This window comes from Colossoma macropomum, unplaced genomic scaffold, assembly GCF_904425465.1.
Source record: "Colossoma macropomum unplaced genomic scaffold, Colossoma_macropomum, whole genome shotgun sequence".
Taxonomy (NCBI): domain Eukaryota; kingdom Metazoa; phylum Chordata; class Actinopteri; order Characiformes; family Serrasalmidae; genus Colossoma; species Colossoma macropomum.
The window spans coordinates 31,808,602-31,830,832 of record NW_023494795.1 but is presented as its reverse complement, the minus strand read 5'-3'; the positions used below and the strand labels follow the sequence as shown (position 1 = coordinate 31,830,832).

General features: G+C 40.7%; 1 protein-coding gene across 1 annotated transcript in view; it reads right to left on the bottom strand.

The window, feature by feature from the left end:
- Nucleotides 1–6,992, bottom strand: part of fut8b (fucosyltransferase 8b (alpha (1,6) fucosyltransferase)) — a 131,688-nt gene extending 124,696 nt beyond the window's left edge. Inside the window, exon 1 of the mRNA XM_036582196.1 lies at nt 6,939–6,992. The gene's annotated coding sequence lies outside the window, so the exon portion shown is untranslated. The remainder of the gene's footprint in view (nt 1–6,938) is intronic.
- Nucleotides 6,993–22,231: the final 15,239 nt, after the last annotated feature.

Sequence of the window (22,231 nt, the reverse complement as noted above, 5' to 3'; positions counted from 1 at the left end):
CAACAAAAATAACCAAATACAACCAAACAATTTTGTGCAAAGAATTGTCAACTGTTGAAATAAAATTGCTCCAATTTAAACATTTCAGCAAGACGTACAGACATGACATTCAGAGTTCTTTGTTAAACTTCAGCAACACTTCCTCAAAATCCTCATCAGTGACCCTGACCTCTGGGTGGGAATCAGGCCTGAATAATCTCTCCACTGCTGCAGAGCTGCTGCGGCTCCACAGCAGAACTAGATTTTTAGGTAAAATAACATCATCCTCCTTTGCTGTAAAATCGTTATAACACACTGTTTTAACACAGTTTTCACAATAAATGGTCTTAAACGCTGGAGTTAACGCATAACTGCTAATTCACCAACCTTTAGCACTGAAGACTGATGCTGACTGCTGGTCACACAGCAACGCAGACAACGAAAAGGCAAAGAAACAGATTTAAGGCGAACATCGATAATTTGGAGATGGACGGACTTATTTGCAGTTATAAGCACTCAGCTATTTTCCTGGTATGTTTAAACTGCAACAACTCGCGAAGCTTAAGTTGCTTCTCATTTGAATTGTCCCGTTCCACCTTAAATGGCGCAGCAGTACAAGCTGGCCCCTCAGGCACCATTTAAGGTGGAACGGGACAATTGGAACGAGAAGCAGGAGAATGAGAAGCGACTTCAGCTTCGTAAAAGGTCGAACATTGAGAGACACTGTACAAGAAACTCGCTGAAAAGTTTCCTGAGATGCGAGAAAAGTGGCAATAGCTGAGCTAAAGGTTAAAGCAGAGCAAAGCAAGTCTGAGTTTGTGTTTGTTATATTTGTAGCCTGTACTATCAGCACACACTGAGACATACTTACAGGCAAGATGGTAAAACAGACATAAAATGTTGTGGCTCCCAAGGTGGTTTCATTTTTGCTGAAGGGATAGAATGGCTCTTCTTAACATTTGGGTTGCCGACCACTGAGCTAAGCTTACTATAGTACGGAGTGATCAGCGCGTGACCGTTTGCTCGAACTGCCCGCGGCTCAGTCAGGACTGCACAGACTCTATGGTTCACATTTTAGTGAACATTTTCGCTATAGCTACACAATAATCTGTAGGTGCTACAGCTATTAGCTGCATTTCAAAAAAGGTAGCAGCTACAGCTATTAGCTACAAAAAACGGTGGCTTACTACAAAAAGTAGCGCACTACTTAGCTACTCCCCCATCCCTGATTATTTCCCCGTTCCACCTTAAATGGTGCAGCCTCAGGCACCAGAATGTAACTGCTACGCCATTTAAGGTGGAACAGGAAAATTCCAACAAGAAGCTGGCTGCTGCACCATTTAAGGTGGAATGGGAAAATTACAAGAAACTGGCTGCTGCATTTTTTAAGGTGGAGCAGGAAATTCCAACAAGCTGCTGCACCATTTAAGGTGGAATGGGAAAATATGACTTCAACGTTGTAATCTATTATAGTGCTAATCTATTGTGAATGTCTACATAGATTATGGAATACTATAACTTACCTAGCTACAATGCTTAGGCAGCATTAACAATCATTATAAATGAATAAATAACTTCTACACCAAATTAGATCCCCTGTATAGGCTAATAAATGAAATAAGCTTAATATAGGAAAAACAATCACTTCAACAGGTTCCCTGTGTCTCACCAACCACACGGCCATCAACACAAAAACATCACACAAACAATAAACATCACACAAACATGAGTGTCAACTGCTGCGTACTCTCCATTATACAGTCCTATCAGATTTACTGAGTACAATATCATTGAAAGAGTATATTTTGGACAGTGCCTTTCTTTTCACCGATTTTCTCCCCAATTTAGTCGTCTCCAATTCCACCCACTAGTTAGGACTCACCCCAATCACATGATACTACCAAAGCTAGGAGGGCGAAGGCAGCAAAGGCTTCCTCCGAGACATGTGAAGTGCCGCCGCATCTTTTCGAACTGCCGCTCACGCAACATCATTGGACAGTTGAAGGCGCTCGGAAGAAAAATGCCAACCGCCAGATCTGTTACGTCAGCTAACAGACGCCTGCGCTGACTAGCATCGTGTTAAGTGAAGCATCCTACCCGCCCAGAGAGAGCGAGGCCAGTCAGTTGTGCTCTCTTGGACTCCCGGCCATGGACGGCTGTAGCATCACCAGGGATCGAACTCGCGATCTCCTGATGATAGGGCCAATGCCTAGATAGTTGCGCCACTCGGGAGCCAGTACAGTACCTTTCTTAAACTGCTGCACTGGTCAAATTATCTATGATGTCATTGCTATACTGGTCACTGTCACTGGTGTAATGTGCATGGCAAGACGGTAGGTAGAAAAGTTTGATTTTATTAATATTTCTCCATGTATTTCTATTGTTTCAGTAAGCATTATTTCTGAATATAACAGTCTATTATTGTTGCCATAGTAGCATAAAATGAAAATGGGTTCTTGTTGGTCAGCTGCATAATAAATCATATCAAATCAAAACAAAGTAATATAATTTCATGTTCTTATGGTTTCTAATCTATACAATCACTCTCTTTTTGGTCACTGGTGTTATGTGTAAGGCAAGATAGCGCTGAGAGCTGTAGCCTGTACCTTTTTATGACCCCGTTTTGCTCTTATGTTTGTCAGCTAATAAACTCGGCACTAAGCCTGGACTCGAAGCTCTTGTGAAGAATCATTACTCGCAAAAAGTGGCCACAGAGTGATACAGAGGGGTTACATAAAGAATATAATCGGATCTAATTTGGATTACTATTATATTCTATTTGAAATACACTCACTGGCCACTTTATGAGGTCCACCTGCCACATTACAGGCCAGACGTCTGCACAATATTTCTCCAGCAGGCACAGCAACAGCCTTGTCCTCACCTGGTGGAGAAAAGGCTTTCTTATCATTAAGTTGGCATTTGTCTCTACAACAAAAATCAAACCACTTCTGGAGCCACAACATTTTATGTCCATGTTACCATCTTGGCTGTAAATATGTCTCAGTATGTGCTAATGTACTAGTATAGCCTAAAAAATATAATATAAATGAAAACGCTGACTTGCTTTAAGCTTTAGCTCAGCTATAACTGTGTTTCTCACATCTCCGGAAGGAAACTTTTCCAAAAGTAGAACAGTTTCTTGTAAAATGTCTTCCAACGTTCAGCTTTTAACGAGGCTGAAGTCAGTTTCTCATTCGCCAGCTTCTTGTTCGAATTTTCCCGTTCCACCTTAAAAGGTACTAGAATGTAGCTGCTGCACCATTCAAGGTGGAACAGAAAAGTTTGAAGCTGAAGAACGAGAATCTGACTTCAGCCTTGTGACTTTTTAGTGTTTGACAGTTTCTCACTGCAGATTAAACGTATCAGGAAACCAGCTGGAGTGATTACAAATGCAAATAAGTCCATTAGTCTCAATTTAGTCAAATTATCGATGGTCGTCTTAATTCTTTCTCTTTTTCTTTTTTTTGTTAGCTACTGGCTAGGCCAGACTGTTGTCTGCATTGCTATGTGAGTCTGCAGTCTGCGTGCTAATCTTCAGAGCTAAAGCGTGAATTAGCAGTTATACATTAACTCCAGCGATTAAAGGAGGATTATTTATTTTTACCTACAAATATAATTCTGCTATGGAGACACAACAGGGCAGTAAAAGAGTTGCATGTTGTCCACTCCTGCCCTAGCAACTGCTTAGTGTCGCTGTAGCAACCACTAACCAATACTATAGCACCAATTTAGCAATGACCTAACAGCTGCCTAGCAATGCCCATAGCAACTGCATATCAATACCATAGTAACTACCTGGAATAACATACGAACGTCTTAGCAACACCTTAGCAACTACCCTAATTACTATATAAACCTGGTTAAGGTACCAAGAAAATCACAGTCAACTGCTGTAGCTTTTCAAGCGTTATTAGCTGTCTTTGTAAAGGCACCTTAAAGTTTTTTTAAAAGGTTTTTCCTTCTACACACTTAAAAATGTTCTTTAGTAAAGAAAATTGTTCTATATAGAACCATGAACACGTAAAGAACCCTTTGCATGACTAAATGGTTCTTTGCATGGCGAAGTGGTTCTTCAGATTGATGGTGAACGTGTTTTATATGAGTCTATATGGAACCTTTTTGAAAAGGGTTCTAAATAGCCCCAAAAAGGGTTTATCTATTGTTACAGGCTTGACATCGTAACAATAAAAGAACCCATTTTGGTGCTATATAGAACCATCAATCTGAAGAATGCTTAAAGAATGATGCAAAGAACCCTTTAATCACCTTTGAGTGTCCATAGTTCTATATAAAACTATTTTCTTTACTAAAGAACCCTTAAAGAGCATTTTTAAGTGTGTAGTTAATTGATATTGTTTTTAATAGCTTTTAATCTAGAGACAGAAAACAAAGGAAAAACCTGAATCAATGAGTGGAGATGCAGCTAATATGCTTCCATGCTTTGTGGCACTTATAAAAACGCCAGGCAGCCCAGCTGACCTCGATTTTGGATCAAGATGGCAAGAGAGACAGAGTGACTTTGAAAGAGGGTTCATTATTGAGACACGGATGGCCGGACTTCAGTCACAGAGACTGCTCAGCTGGCTAGTGTTTCAACTGGAACAGCGACTGAAGAGACATCTGTATTTAGATCTACGAGAAACACATCAGTAAACAGGGCTGGAAACTGTGGTCGAAAAGCACATTCAGTGAGCGTGATGTTCGTGCATTAGTGCACTGAGACTGAGAATATCAATGCACAAGACATGATCAGACGGTCAGCAAGAGCAGTCCGTCCATAACTACACAGAGGGGGATATTATAGTAGGGCTGCAGGGCGCAAACCCCTCATTACAAACGACCGAAAGGTCAGTGGAGTAAAACCCATCAGCACTACCCTACAGAGATGTGGAGAAGAAGTGAGCTGGTCAGATGAATCATCCTTCAGCACATTCTCCACAAGTGGGTGAGTGCAAGTGCATTTTGCTTGCATGATCTGAGTCCATTTTTCATCTCAGAGGGAACAAATCAATACGAAGTGGTTCTGATTGATCACCTTTATCCTATAACGAAACCTTGCTGTTCTGATGGGAGTGGTCTCTGCCCTCATTCACAGGGCACAGTGGAGGCACTGAACGGTTTGGTGAGTATGAAAATGAAATCATATGTTATGGCCTTCACAGTCACCAGATCTAAACTCAAGTGAACATCTATGGGAGGTTTTGGACAGACGTGTAAAGCCGGGGTTACACTCCACTACTTTTACCCTGATTTTAGCCCTGTTTCTCAGTCTGGCAGAGTCTAGAGCTAGTTGGCTCTTGTCTGCAGATTTTTGGGTCTATCGGAGTCGACAGTGGGGAGAGAATTGAGTAGTATGTGAGGAGCACAGACTCAGATTTTTGGCCTCCCAATCACATTTCAGACCAGTTGGAATTTATTAAACATGATTTTTTTTACCCGACTCTGAGCGTAATTTAGTAGTGCAAGCTGATCAACGACTGAATCTGAACTAATTTCCGCAACAGCCAATGAAAACTGAGAGTGCTAAAGAAGAAAATGCAGCAAGTAAACAAAGAAAAATCGTGGAAAGTCTCTCATGTGTGAAGCAAAGCTTTTTAATGAGCTGAGTTTAAGGCACAATTGAGTTTATGTATATTGAAAACTCTAAAAATACCACACTGATCACATTAAATCCATGACCCTCACTTAAAGATGTTTACCTCCTGCTTATTTACTGTGAGAGAAAACAGGAGCAGCAGTGAGCCGCTCCGGAGAACTTGTAGAGAGGAGAATTACCGCTCTGTAATGTCTTCCAGGTTTCTGAAACACTAGAGGGCGCTCCCAAGCGAGTCCAAAATGAAAGGGTTAAGATGGAGCATTTGAGTAAAATCATAGTTTATAAATGCTTAAACATTTTTAATGTAAAAGAATACATTAATATCCTGATCACAGAACAGCATAAAACATTTTAACACTGCTGTTATATTTTTAAGAGCTTTTGAACTCGAGTTTAAAACGACACCTCATGTACGTTCATGATGCCACTGAGCACAAACAGCCGATGAGCTGCTCCGCTCGCCAACCAATCAGTACTCAGTAGCAGTAGTGCTAACAAAGTTTTCTTTGCTTTTTTAAATACATCATTCTGCTTTCTAAAATGAAAGAAAAGTCCTGGGCAAGTGATTAGAAACTATTCTAACTTTTCATTTTTAGCCATTGAGCTACATTTACTCTCTCATTCATTGAGGACTCGCTTGCGGACACCCTCTGCAATTTTGCATCATGTTTTGGATATAACAGTGGAAATAGGAAGTGACCAGGCTCCTCATAAACTGGCTCTGGCAGCTCCACGTTTGTTTATTTGGGTCTCCTAGTAATGGGAGCACGTGAGTTCAGTGAGTTCCGTTTGGTCCAGCAGCAGCTTAAGAGTTAGTAGTGTGTGATCCCCAGTATCTCAGTTGCCCAAAAAATCTGCAAGAACCAGTCAGATGGTGTGAGATGCCCCGTCATTTTATAATCTGTTCAGACTTTAAAAGTCATGTAGTGACCCAAGGCTTAAGAGCGCACTTCCACAACTCTCATCAAAGCACCACCTGAAGGAATATCTTCTGGAAGAACGGGGTTCCATCAGTACTGTTCCACAGACTGGTAGAAGCTACACTAAGCTGTTCTGGCAGCTCATGGAGGCCCAACATATTATTGAGACACACTGGGCCAAGTTTATAAAACACCAGATTTACTGTGATGTTAAGAGCAAAGAGAGTGTTGGTAACACTTTTGCTCAATTATAAATAATTACTGGTAAGTTGATGTGTTTTCAGCTCATGTATATGTGGCAGTAGAAATTCATAACATGACACAATTCCATGAAAACTAACGCCTGGCAGTAATTTTCCTGGCGAACTTTCTAACTGCTGTTGGAGGAGAACGTGAAAAGGAAGACTTGCTTGAACAGGATTTCATATTGGCAGATTTACCTGGCACTGAGCACTGAACTGCCTCTTCTTCCTGCATCAAATTCTATATTTGGCGAATTCCCCACCTGTGAATGGAAAGTAGGTTTAGCTTGTAATACAAATAAGTGAAGAGTAATTTGACACGTTGAGATTCTAATTACAAGTTCAAACTGATTTTATTGTAAGCAGTTTTAAGAATTCAATTTACACGTGAAAATCACATTTTGCTATTGATAAAAATTTATTTCTGAAAAGCAAAAACATTTTTTACTAGTTGTAATGAAATATTTACTTGTGAAATTTTACATTTCATGTGTGCAAAATGAATTTCCTGATATCAAGGACTAAATACTAAACAGGTGAAATTAATTTTTACATGTGTAAACTGAATTCCTGAAATCAAGAAAAACAGGCAATAAAAGCCAAAACCTCATGCTGTAATTATCAGAATTTCAGCATGTCTAATTAATTTTAAGTTGTGTGGGGAAAAATTACAACATGTTAAACTTTCATTCATGTTGGTAAAAAATGTAACTGCAACTATAATAAATTGGAAAAGGGTTTAAATTCTTTCCAAAGTCTTAATGTTAAAACAGAATTCCTACAATAAAAAGTTGAACTTTAAGATGTTATAATTAAAATCTTTGTCTTTTTTTTTCTAGTATCAACAATATTTTCTGTGTCATGCATCCTTCTGGCTCCGTCTCCATTTCCCAGAATCCCCTAGGAGATCACATGACTGTACCTATGTCTCTTTGTCTATGACTGTACCTGAACCTCCTTAGTTATTTACCATGAAAGTCTGGCTGGTTCTGTCACGTAACATTATGATAAAGAACCTTTTTTTTTCTTAATTAAAAGTTAACAACATCTTTAGTAAACAATTTATTAATATTTGTCAGCACTTCTTCCCTTAAAATTTGTATCTCTGTTTCTGAGAATTTTGATTCTATTTGCTTTTTTTCTTTCATCGTGTCCATTTTGGTAGCAAAGCGGAGCTTCACTCGATGAGGGTCTCTAATATGTATGACCCTTATTTGCATGTGGCATCAGTGTCCTAGTCAAAAAACAGTGCAGCATTGAAAAGACATCCATGCTTAGCTCCTATTTACTGTGCCATAGCACTGTTACTGTCGAGTTTTAGGAAACTGGCCCTTTTCATACTGAATTCCTACACTGGTTTATACCAGATTTAAGCCTACAGCATTCACTATATTTATCTGATATGGAGAAAAGTTATGCAGTGCAAAATAAAACTTTTTCATTGTTGCTTTTATCTAGCAACTTTTGGTTAAGGCTGCTAAAGCTAACTAGGCTAACTTGTTTACTCTTTTGTAGTTAATGCTAAAGCTTTGGCCTCAAAGCCCTCCAGAACACATTACAAAACTGGTGTGTTACCTTGTCATAGCAAAGTTTCTGGTCCCATAATTCTTATTAAAATGTCATTTAAATTAAAATTAGGCCCATTTTTGACCATATTTTGTGGGCACTGAGACATCCACGTGCAAAAACTCGTGCACCGCTGGGCTAGAGGGCAGCTAACACTATCTGTACATCAACAGACGATCTACAGTCTTTGACTGTACTCCAGCAAGGTGGAGCTAGAGGAGAAGTGTTTCTGATAAAGTGTCCGCTGAGTGAATGCATATATATTAATATACATTTGCGTGTGCGTTTGTGTTTCAAAAGCGTTTGAACCAGAAAGTTTCGTTTCTAGCGGCACATTGTGCTGACTGTGTGTTTCTATAGGAGAAGAACTTAAAGAACTGAAGATGAGAATAAACTCTGCGATGAAGGAGAACTTTCCTGAGACACTTCACACACTCTCTCTCACACCTGTGAAAGTGCAGAGAACAGCAGAAAGACAGAAAGACGAGTGAGAACAGTGACAGATCCTACCGACGGGGGAAAATAAAATAAATGTCGTTTTTAAAGCAAAGTCTCAGCGTCAGGTAACACGACCTCAGAACTTCCTTAAAAACTCTCAGGTTGTTCAGGTTGTTCAGGAACCGACACTGACAGGAGAGCAAATTTTGCTGACGATGCTATGGGATCAGAAAGTCTATTTGAGATTGCTTAACAACTCTGCACAGTTTGAGGCAGCTGTTTGTACCTTTATGTACCATAATTCAGTTTTACACAACGTTTTACAGTCGATTCTTTTTCCTTAGAATTAAACAGGCTGCTTTTGTTACTGTGCCTTCAAGGCTGATATTTGTAAATGATCTCTGTTCTGATTGGCTGACTCCCTGACATAACTGTGCTACAGACTGTACGCAGGAACTTCTCCGTACAGTCTGTTGTCTTTAATGGGCGGAGTGAAAAAACGTTAACAGCGGCATATTTTAAACTTTATTAGAACATTTTTTTAATAACAACTCATCAATTATTTTAATTTAAACAGGCTAAATTCCTTTTAACATATGGGCTCTTTAAAATAAAGAGCTGGAGGATGATCAGGGAGACAGAGAGAGAGAGAGAGAGAGAGAGAGAGAGAGAGAAATAGAGAGCGAGAGAGACAGAGAGAGATTGATTAGCATTATACATGAACACCTGGAAGCAGGGTAGGGGTGAGAGTGCAGAAGCAAGGAATGAACAGAAAAAAAAACAAATTTGATGGAAAGAATGAAGAGAGAAGAGCGAGAGACTAGATGAATGGAAAAAAACGAAAAAGAAAAAATAAAACAAGCCAGAAATATGACGAGGGATGGACAGAGATGGAAAAACATGTGGAGTTTAGAATGCGGAAGAAAGGAGGAGAGGAAGAGAAGTAGGGCAGCAGGAAAGAGAGCAGAGAGAGAAAGATGCAAAACAAGGAAAGAGATGACAGAGAGAGAGAGAGAGAGAGAGAGAGAGAGAGAGAGAGAATGAACACTTGATAATATGAAGTGTTCACACTTTCATTAATGTGAAAAAATAAAAACCATGCAGAAATATGAAGAGGGATGAGCAGAGATGGAAAGATACTTATAGAAACAGTGAGAGAGAGGGAGAGGGAGATAGAGGGGGGGGGGCAGGCAGAGATAGAGAGCAAGAGAGAGAGACCAAGAGAGACAGTAAGATAGACAGAGACAGACAGCAAGAAAGAGAGACAGAGAGTGAAAAAGAGAGACAGGGACCTGCTAAGTGGAGAAAAAGCGACAGGATGGATCTGATAAAAGCTAAATTCCTAAATTGTAGATAACAGAAACATTAATATGAGTTGAAGGTTTTAGTGTATGTGTTGGTACGTGACTGACAGCAGCATGCAGCTGCACAAACGTTGCCAATGGTGACAGCATCACTAGCAGAACTGGGTAATTATCTGAGGAGAGCTTTAACAGTGTTGATTGTTTAATTAGGGTGGAATGAAGGCAGGAGAATGCTCTGTGGAGAGAGAGAGAGAGAGAGAGAGAGAGAGAGAGAGAGAGAGAGAGAGAGAGAGAGAGAGTGTAACACAATACATGAACATCTGGAAGCAGAGTAGGGGTGAGAGTGTAGGAGCAAAGAATGAATAGAAAAAACTAATTTATTTGATGGAAAGAATGAAGCGAGAAGAGGGAGATGAGATGGATGGAGAGAATAAAAAAGTAAGAAATATAAAGAGCCAGAAATGGAGGGATGGACAGAGATGGAAAAACACCTGTGGAGTTTAGAGTGGGGAAAAAAGGAGGAGAGAAACAGAAGTAGAGCAGCAGCAGGAGAGAAAGCAGAGAGAGGAAAATGCAAAATTCTGAACTTCTTTTGTTGCTGTTGCTGTTGTATAACACTGAGTTCACCTGGACTTAAACAACAAGATGTTTGGCGCTCGTGACACTCATAAAACGTTCCTCTGACCGCTGTCATGAGCTGCTGGCTGTGGTAGAATGTTCCACCACTGTTCCACTGAAAACAACAGAACATCCAGTTCGCTGTCGACTGTCTAGTGCAGGGTTCGTTCAGGCTCTGCAGAATCTCACACCAGCCTGAAGCACCATCAGCTCTCTGTGCCCACTCTGTTCCTTATTATGCCCACTATGCACCAATTCTGTGCCCACTATGCACCCACTACATGCTCACTCTGCACCCACTTTGTGCCAATTCTGTGCCGGCTTTTTCCAAGTTCTATCCCCAATTTGTGCCCTGCTCTCTGCCCTCTGTGCTCACTATGTGACTGCTTGGTGCCCAGTCTACACCCACTATGTCTCCAATTTGTGCCCACTCTGTCTGTCCCTGCTCTGTGCCTGCCTGGTGCCCATTCCGTCCCTCTTCTAAGCCCACTTTGTGCAGATTCTGTGCTCATTCAGTGCCCACTCTGCTCCCATTCTGTATTCATTCAGTGCCTTCTTTGTGCTCACTCTGCACCCACTGTAGGCCAACTCGGCACCCTCTTTGTGCGCACTTTGCGCTCAAGCTGTGCCCACTTTAAGCCCACTCAGTGCCCACGCTGCACCTACTTTTTCCCCAATCTGTGCCCTCTCTCTTCTCACTTTGTGCCCATCCTGCTCTCAATCCATGCCCACATTGTGCCCACTCTGCTCCCACTTTGTACCCACAGCCCTCAGCCCATGCTGAGCTTGCCGCTCGCTCGTGCCAAGGCTAGTCGACTCCTGCTGGAGGCAGCTGCCAAAAACCGGGTCAGCACTTTACTTGTTCAACATCATTAATACAGCCCTGCACTCAGCGCAGAAACCTGAGCACAGCTTGGGGTGAGAAGCTGCAATCAGACAAGAACGTGTTTCTAAATACAGGTTTCAAATACATTTTTCAAAATGCTTATTTTTTGGTGGAAAGAATGGCGTGTAGTTTGTATCAAAATGAAGTTGAAAAAATGATAAGCACTTCTCTCTACAATCTGTTAGTTAGTTTTGGGTTCAGTAGGCAATAGTTTGAATACCCACAGTCAGTTGACATGTTTTGTTGATTTTCTAAGGGAAATTACGTTACGTAATACGTAATAACACATCCTCTACAAACCTGATGATGGCAGTCTTCTGCACATTTTAGTGCACAATCTAAGGGTGCTTTCATACCTACCTTGTTTGGTCACGTTCAGACTCTTCAGTTTGGTCCGAACCAAAGTAGCAGGTATGAAAGGTGCCCTGGACCAGTGCTTAGTGAGTGGAAGTACAAGGTAGGTGTTTCTAATAAAGTGGCCAGTTAGTGGAGGTGTGAGGAATGTGTTTCTAATAAAGTGGCCAGGTAGTAGATATACATGGTAGGTGTTTCTAATAAAGTGGCCAGTGAGTGAAAGTACAAAGAAGGTGTTTCTAATAAAGTGACCAGTTGGTGGGAGTACAAGGTAGGTGTTCCTAATAAAGTGGCCAGTGAATATCATAGTTAATCACGCACACACACAGAGCTCTATACTCAAACAGTCAAGGCTCAGGTAGGTGAGGACGACAGGACGTAAGTGTGTCATGCAAAGTTCTTTAGTGCCCGTTAAATTGCAACGTAACAAAAACTAATCGGATAAAATGTGTACAACATGACAAAAACATCTTGGTTCGGACTTTCAGTGTGAAAATGGCTTTAAAGTTTAACACATCAGGAAAAAATAAAACATAAAATATAAAATGTGCCATAACTTTTGCACAGGACACATTTTACATATTTTAGAGTTTTTTTCTGTCCAATGTGTTATTCAGTAAATAATAATAATAATATTAAATAAACAGTAAGTGTGTATTAAAATGTGCAGAAGTGTGGTCTCTGTAGAGGATGTGTTCACTTATTTTCACATAGAAAAGAAATAAAACATGTAACATGTAACCAAACTTTTCCATAGGGCTATATTTGACTTGATGGATATGATTTGTAGAAGCGAAGGTTTGCAAATTACTGATATCCCACTGTACTGGAAAGGGTATTAGTATATTTTAATATTTTACTATTGCTTTTTCAATTTTAACACATCTTGGCTGCAGTATTTTGATATACTTGATGTACTTAGTTCAGTATTTTGATACTTTTAAATCTGGAGCACTTTGCATTTTTTTTATCAATTGCATACGTTGATACAAATCCATTTTTAAGTAGCTTATTTGTGCCCACTCCTGGCTGCTTTCCACTTTTAGCCACAGACCCAACAAACCCACACTATTCTTCGTTTTATGTGTTTTTTATAGCGGATACAGCGCTGTAGTCTTGATTCTCAGCTGGGAGCATCACCTGGACATGCACAGCTCTGCCTCTCTGGGGAAAAGAGAGCATGTTCTGAAAACAGCCAGTCGTTTTTCTACTAGTGATTTAAATAAGCTGAGAGTCGTGAGGAGACGCGCAGCAGTGAGAATGTTCCGCTGTGCCGCTGTGACTGAAGTCTTCTTCTGTGGCAGACAGCACCAGAGCCAGATGTTAGTGTAGAACTGACAGCTGCGGCGTGTCTCCGCTCCGCGGGCTTTCCCTGCTGGAGCCGCACAGTCGCACAGTGCTCCTTCCAAATCAACCTCTAAAATCAGGACAAACTCAACTAGGAGTAAAAAAAAACCTCTCACTTTCAACATTCTTGCGTACCTCAACCACTGAGATGTAAAGAAAGTCAGAGTGGTTTGATATGACATGGTTCATGTTAGAGAAACTTGCAGACTCAGAATTCTTCACCGGACTGTTGACAGAAACGAGGGGTCGCCATGTCCACAACAAATATACAGTGATTTCATTTAATATCCAAAACCACCAATGACCCTACACGTCTTCTATGTGTTATATGTAATTATGACATTAAAATAGTGATGAATCTAAAAAAGATACGTTTTCTTTAAGGAAAACTTTGCCTTACATAATTTTTTGTCTAATAAAGTGGCCGGTTGGGGGATGTACAAGTTAGGTGTTTCTAATAAAGTGGCCAATGAGTGGAAGAACAAAAGAACAAAGAAGGTGTTTCTAATAAAGCAGCCAGTGAGTGGAAAAACAAGGGTGGTGTTTCTAATAAAGTGGCAAGTGAGTGGAAGTACAAGGTATGTGTTTCTAATAAAGTGGCCAGCATGGAAGCACAAGGTAGCTGTTTCTGTTGAAGTGGCCAGTGAGTTTTGAAGTCCATCACACACACACACACACACAAACACACACACACACACACACACACACACACAGCTCTTCATTCAAACACTTTTTACCCCAAACTCAATAACATGTCAATTGTACACAGGAAACAGAGCAGCAGCTTAGGGTAAGTAACCACGGCAACTAGATAACAAAACGTATGAAAGCGGACAGAAAAGCTGTTATGAAGTGCAGAGAGAAAAAATGGAGCTGTTAATAGAGGAAAGAGGGCACAGACTGCTGTAAGCTGCCAACTAGTACCACATTGTGAGACTTTTTGTTACTGTGATAAAGGCAATATAACTGCATTATTGTGTACATAAACAACTAAAGAATATACTTACAATATTCTCAAATTCAAATATTACTCTAACAATATAAAGTGGGCCCTAAAAGGGGGGGTGAGTTTAACAGTCAATATCCTGTTTATGGCTGCATAACATGGACAGAATACCACACTGCAATTGCATTGCTTATTATTGCAATTGCAACATACACTATATGGCCAAAAGTTTGTGGACACCCCTCCTAATTTTTGAGTTTGGATGTTTCAGCTACACCTGCTGGTAAGAGGTTGATAAAATCAAGCACATAGCTTTGTAAACACTGGCAGTAGAATGGTTCGTACTGAAGAGCTCAGTGACTTTTTAAACAAATCACTGTCATAGGATGCTACCTTTGTCAAAAGTCTGGTTGTGAAATTTCTGTTCTGCTAGATCTGCCCCTGTCAACTGTAAGTGCTATTAATGCAAAATGGAACAACAACAGCTCAGTAACAAGTGCTGAAGTGTGTAGTGCATTAAAGTCACCTGTCCTTTGTTGCATCATTCAGTACAAAGTTCCAAACTACCTTTACATTTAAAAGCAATGTCAGTACAAGAACTGTGCATGGGGAGCTTCATTAAATAGGTTTCCAAGGCTGAGCAGCTGCAAACAAACCTAAGATCACCATAATGTCAAGTGTTGGCTGGAGTGGTCTAAAGGACACCGCCACTGGACTCTGGAGCAGTGGAAATGTGTCCTCTGGTGTGATGAATAATGCTTCACTATCTGACAGTCTGATGGATGAATCTGGGTTTGATGCATGCCAGGAGAACGTTACCTACCAGAATGCATAGTGCCAACAGTAAAGTTTGGTGGAGGAGGGATAATGAGCTGGGGCTCTTTTTCCTAAGTTTGGGCCCCTTAGTTCCAGTGACGGGTGATGATAATGCTTCAGTATACGAAGACATTTTTTAGACAATTATAATGCTACTACTTTACTTTTAATGTAAGTCGATGGAACCAGACTTTTTCCAAATCATTTTAGGTCATTTCTTTTAGCCCATTCATCTTGAAACTTACATACAATGTAAAGGGTGATATGTATTTTCAAATTATGTCTGAAAAACTGAAAAACAAAATAATAGAGATAGGAGGTTTTCTTCCAACAACAGTGATATGTTTTCGGCTTTTCCTGCTCCAGCACGACTGAGCCCCTGTGCACAAAGTGAGCTCCATAAAGACAGGGTTTAATGAGTCCGGTGTGGAGGAACTCCAGCGGCCTGCACAGAGCCCTGACCTCAACCCCACTGAACACCTTTGTGATGAAGTGGAACGTCAGTGCAATGAATATTTGATAATATTTGATCAATTCAATAATTAAGATCTTCAGAAATGGTAAAGCCATTTAAATAAGCAACACTTTTACTACTTTTGTGAATCCACACCCTTCTGTGAGGAAGCAAACGTTTATCAATCTAGATGCTACTAGTAGCACGCAGTTGTAAGCTCTGCAAACCAGACTGCTTGGAGATGAGAACGACTGTCAAAACTCCATTCTCAACTATTTGATATGAGCAACAGTTCGTTTTAGCTCTAAGTGCAGTCCAAATAAGTTTCCTACTTATCTGTATTGCTAGTTAGCATGTTCTCTATTATATTCATTTCTAAGAATAAACAAGAGTGAGCCGGCAAGCAAACGTTCCAACTTTGTCGGCCAATAAGACTGAGTTTAGAGCATGCTCCAGCAGAAAGTGGCCTAAAAACCTTCATCATATAGAATCTGAAATACAGTCACTTTTTATATTCTTATTTGTTTAAGGCAGATGCTCTTCGCTGGCACATGCAAGCAGTGCCACTGATCTCTTCATTGTTGCCAGATTGAGCAGGATCACTGCTATTAAAATAACTGGTTATCTATGATGTTTTTGCACAACTTTGTAGTGTTTAAATTGAGTTTTATTTAAAATGCATAAACAAAAAACAAATACACAGAAATTATGCAGCAGTAAAAAGCAGCTCATAATTAGTAATAATACTATGAAACATAATATTATTAGCAATAATAACAGCAGTACTCATCATTTTCCAGGAATTCATGTGTACACTGAAAACCAGCAGCAGTGCGAAAGCATTTCTTCTGCCAAAGAGCAAACAAATAAATAAAAAACAGCAGCTAAGCTGTCTTGCTGCGCCGCCAGAGAGTACAAAACCACAAATCTCCTTCAGCGAGAGAAATACACCTTGCGTGATCAAGTGTAGGGTCGACAACAGGGTCAATTTCTCCTTCTGTTATTCTGACAAGCTGATCCATGGCTGCTGAGAACCAACTACAGCCACCCAAACCATGTGGCTGGGTCACAAATCGTAAAACAAACTGGAAAAAAAGCCCAGACTGCTCAGAGAACAGATGTTCAGATAAGGCGAAAAGTATTAGCACGGCGTCTGCGCTTTATCTGTGGAGTGTGGCGCCTGCTAGATCTGCGGCCAGCTATAAACAGCCACAAAGCTCAGGATCTTAAGAACAGTTCAGAGGAAAGTCCATCTACTTTTTGGAATTACACAGGAATTTCAGCCACTTGCATTGATGGCCATTGAAAAAGTGCACAGCTTATATTACTAATATCATATTTCTGAATCATAACATCTTCAAAATTATGTGACAGTTATCTGTTTGGGTTTAAAAGTGTCCTCATATTTAGCTGCTCAATAAAAGTCTGTCTTATTGAATCAGGTCATTCACACTGCAAAATATTGTATCTTGTCAAGTAAAATTATCTTAAATCTAGCCAATAAATCTAGTATTTCTCCTGTTGAGATTATTGCAAGCGTAATTTAAGATTATTTACCTTATGTCCAGACATTTTTACTTAAGTAAAATTGTCTCACTATATTAGCAGATATTTTTGCTTGTTTTAAGAAATGTGCTTAAAATCAGCAAAATTATCTTCCAGTATAGAGAGATAATTTACCTGATAAAATTACTCAAAACAAGTGAAAAGTGTCTAGAAATAAGATAGATAATCTTATAAGTGCACAACCATCTCAAAATAAGAAATATTACACATATCGACTAGATTTAAAATCATTTCACTTGACAAGATATGATTTTTTGTAGTGTAGAAATCTCTATTATTGTTGTTTTACAGTACTTACAATGTGTTTAAAACGTACAGTTTCATGATGATAGAAATGATGCAGAATTACAAAAAATTGTTCCATTATCTTTCATTCAAAGATAAGATCATTTATCTCTAACGTTACTGTTTTGGAGATATGAGGTTTTGTTGAGACAACATGGTATTAATGCTATTTAGTTTATAGACATAATCACTTCAGAATGGCTGAGTTGCAAAAATGTGTCAGCTTTTCCTATAAAAAAAAGAATGACTTGAAATCAGGATTGACGTTTTGACCCATGTTTCTGGTTATATTTGTCATCATCATATCCTGTCATTTAAAAGAGAACATTCCTGTATTCCTGTAATCTTTTACTGAAGTTTAATGACTTTTGTCTGCCTCAAAAACACTTTCTGATTATTGATTATGTCACCGTGCACCAGCGTGTTAAGCCACTCCTGCCCCCAGTTTTTCATGAGAAAACAAACATAAAAAGAGAGTGAGAGACACACCCTCCTCTTTTAACAGGACAGGCAAACATCTATAGCAATGCCAAAACCACTGTGTGAGTGTTTCAGTGGTGTGTGCCAGTGTTTCAGGTTTCTGTGTGAGCGTTTCAGTACTGTATGCCAGTATTTCAGTGGTGTGTGCCAGTGTTTCAAAAGTGTGTGCCAGTGTTTCTGTGGTGTGTGACAGTGTTTCAGTGGTGTGTGCCAGTGTTGCAGGAGTGTGTGACAGTGTTTCAGTGGTGTGCAAGAGTGTTTCTGTGGTGTGTGCCAGTGTTTCAGTGGTGTGTGAAAGTGTTTCAGTGTTGTGTGCCAGTGTTTCAGTAGTGTGTGACAGTGTTTCAGTGGTGTGTGCCAGTGTTTCAGTGGTGTGTGACAGTGTTTCAGTAGTGTGTGACAGTGTTTCAATGGTGTGTGACAGTGTTTCAGTGGTGTGTGACAGTGTTTCAGTGGTGTGCGCCAGTGTTTCAGTGATGTGTGCCAGTGTTTCAGTGGTGTGTGACAGTGTTTCAGTGGTGTGTGCCAGTGTTTCAGTAGTGTGTGACAGTGTTTCAGTGGTATGCAAGAGTGTTTCTGTGGTGTGTGCCAGTGTTTCAGTGGTGTGTGAAAGTGTTTAAGTGTTGTGTGCCAGTGTTTCAGTAGTGTGTGACAGTGTTTCAGTGGTGTGCGAGAGTGTTTCAGTGGTGTGTGACAGTGTTTCAATAGTGTGTGCCAGTGTTTCAGTAGTGTGTGACAGTGTTTCAGTAGTATGTGACAGTGTTTCAGTGGTGTGTGACAGTGTTTCAGTGGAGTGCACGAGTGTTTCAGTGATGTGTGACAGTGTTTCAGTGGTGTGTGACAGTGTTTCAGTGGTGTGTGGCAGTGTTTCAGTGGTGTGTGACAGTGTTTCAGTGGTGTGTGCCAGTGTTTCAGTGGTGTGTGACAGTGTTTCAGTAGTGTGTGACAGTGTTTAAGTAGTGTGTGCCAGTGTTTCAGTAGTGTGTGACAGTGTTTCAGTAGTGTGTGACAGTGTTTCAGTGGTGTGTGACAGTGTTTCAGTAGTGTGTGACAGTGTTTCAGTGGTGTGCAAGAGTGTTTCTGTGGTGTGTGCCAGTGTTTCAGTAGTGTGTTTAAGTGTTTGTGGTGTGTGACAGTGTTTCAGTAGTGTGTGACAGTGTTTCAGTGGTATGCAAGAGTGTTTCTGTGGTGTGTGACAGTGTTTCAGTAGTGTGTGACAGTATTTCAGTGGTGTGCGCGAGTGTTTCAGTAGTGTGTGACAGTGTTTCAGTAGTGTGTGACAGTGTTTCAGTGGTGTGTGACAGTGTTTCAGTAGTGTGCCAGTGTTTCAGTAGTATGTGACAGTGTTTCAGTGGTGTGTGCCAGTGTTTCAGTGGTGTGCGCGAGTGTTTCAGTGGTGTGTGCCAGTGTTTCAGTAGTGTGTGACAGTGTTTCAGTGGTATGCAAGAGTGTTTCTGTGGTGTGTGCCAGTGTTTCAGTAGTGTGTGAAAGTGTTTAAGTGGTGTGTGCCAGTGTTTCAGTAGTGTGTGACAGTGTTTCAGTGGTGTGCGAGAGTGTTTCAGTGGTGTGTGCCAGTGTTTCAGTGGTGTGTGACAGTGTTTCAGTGGTTTGTGACAGTGTTTCAGTGGTGTGTGCCAGTGTTTCAGTAGTGTGTGACAGTGTTTCAGTGGTGTGCACAAGTGTTTCAGTGGTGTGCGAAAGTGTTTCAGTAGTGTGTGAGTGTTTCAGTGGTGTGCGCGAGTGTTTAAGTGGTGTGTGCCAGTGTTTCAGTGGTGTGTGACAGTGTTTCAGTGGTTTGTGACAGTGTTTCAGTGGTGTGTGCCAGTGTTTCAGTGGTCTGTGCCAGTGTTTCAGTGGTGTGCGCGAGTGTTTTAGTGATGTGTGACAGTGTTTCAGTGGTGTGTGACAGTGTTTCAGTGGTGTGCGCGAGTGTTTCAGTGGTGTATGCCAGTGTTTCAGTAGTGTGTGACAGTGTTTCAGTGGTGTGCAAGAGTGTTTCTGTGGTGTGTGACAGTGTTTCAGTAGTGTGTGACAGTGTTTCAATGGTGTGTGACAGTGTTTCAGTGGTGTGTGCCAGTGTTTCAGTAGTGTGTGCCAGTGTTTCAGTGGTGTGTGACAGTGTTTCAGTAGTGTGCGACAGTGTTTCAGTGGTGTGTGACAGCGTTTCAGTGGTGTGTGAGTGTTTCAGTAGTGTGTGCCAGTGTTTCAGTAGTGTGTGGCAGTGTTTCAGTGGTGTGTGACAGTGTTTCAGTAGTGTGTGGCAGTGTTTCAGTGGTGTGTGACAGTGTTTCAGTAGTGTGTGACAGTGTTTCAGTAGTGTGTGACAGTGTTTCAGTGGTGTGTGAGTGTTTCAGTGGTGTGTGCGAGTGTTTCAGTGGTGTGTGTAAGTAGTATGTGCATGTGCAAATGTTTCAGTGTATTTTACCCCAAACAGCCCCCCACAGGGTACAGGTCTTTGTTAAAAGCCTGAAATTTCTTTCTTCACGCTTCAACACTTGTTTGCTTAAAAGGCAAAACAGTATTTCAGCACCACTCGACTACAGACAGGAGCACAAGAACGACTACCCACTCCACATGGCCACACTCCATTCATCTCTCTCTCTCTCTCTCTCTCTCTCTCTCTCTCTCTCTCCCTCCCTCGCTCCCACCCTGATTACCACACATATTAGTTAAGCACTGTCGACACCCTTTGATTATTTGCAGTAATCTCTTGTGCTTAAAGGCCAGTCTAGGGAAACTGTCCTTCTAGAGTAGCGGAGCAGCTGTCTTTAAAGGGGAATTCCACCAATTTTTCAAAATTTTTGCAAAATTAAATGGTTAAGATGCAAAGTCGTTCAGAGTGGTTTGGTTTGAAATGCTTCATTCTAGAGAAACTTACCAAGTCAGAACTGTTCACACTGGTGCTGATAGGAACTAGATTTCGAGTTTATAGTATTAAAATAAAATATAAACATAGCAATATCAATAATTTGTATTAATACCTGTAACAGAGTAAAATACATCATACATGTTCAAAATGCATTAAGCAACGATTAACATACCAACAGAAAATCAACAAAGCATGGAATGTGACCAGTTGCGCCCAAACTTGTGCACACGACTGTATGTCTGAATATCAGGTGTGTTTTCCTTTTTTTTTTTTCTATGGTTGAATTGTGGTTGAGAGGCCAGCAGCGTGTTTAAAGCACACACTGCAGAGGGAGAGTATCGGACCTGTCGTCCCCCGAGCTCACTAATCCCGGTGAAGATGAACACAGAGATGTTATCCAGCAGAGCTCCGTCCAGCATCGCCCGCATTAACACACAGCTCAGCCTCCGCTGCCAGGTTAATCCCAAACATGGGATTTATCCGCCGAGAAAGTTGCCACGGCGATAAACATCTCACCGGACGCCTTAATTAGGCAGCGGCGGCCATGAAGAAATGAGGATTATGGGATAGAGGTGAAAGTAGGCCGCTGTCAAGGTCGAGGTCGCATTAGGTGCATTCCCCTGATATTCTTTTCTGAGTCTTTGAGATGTGAGCTCTGGTTTGCTTCTGAAAGTTCAAAAGGTAAGTCAAAGCGATAAACTGGGGTGAAGGGAAAGCTGCGGAAATTTGAGGGTTTTCTTTGCCAGGCTCTTTCACCTTCCTCACAAACACATACTCAAATCTGTTTGAGATCACTTAACAACTCATCATGGAGTGCATGATGATTTAGGCGCGCAGTGCTAATTGGTGGGGTAAAAGCTTGCACTAGAGTAATGGGCCTAATGTAGTGTAATGGAAGCTTATGTCCACCAATTAGCATCATGCAAAACTGCATGCCTAAAGCTGTAGGAAGTTGATTACTTATGACTGCAAACAGCCAGAAGGGGGCGCACTTGCGAGTTTTACTTGTCAATAAAAGGGCAAAAGTTGGGCTGCTATGTTCGTGTTTAAAATATTTTCTATAATTTTTTAAAAACCTTTTTTTTTATTAGGATAAAGTTTAGCTGAAAAGAGCAAACACAAACAACAGATGATGGAGTATACATAACAATATCATGCAAGAGAAATAATATTTAAAAAAATGGAAAATTTAAAAGAAATTTTCTAATTTTCTCCCCAATTTGGTCGTGTCCTAGGACTCCCCCAATCACACAATACCACCAGTGCTACACTCTAAAAAGAGATGGTTCTCATGAACACTTAAAGAACTCTTTGCATGATTAAGGGGTTCTTTGCTTTATGAAAGGGTTCTTCAGAATGATGTAGAATGTGCTGTAGATGGTTCTATACAGAATGCTTTCTTAAAAAAAGGGTTCTGTTTAGCACCAAAAAGGGTTCCACTATTGTTTTAAGCCAAAGAACCCTTTTTAGTACCATATAGAACCCTTTGTGCTAAGAGTATAAAAGGGCAAATTAAAACACAGGCTTCCTCTGAGTCGTGTGAAGCGCCACCGCTTCTTTTC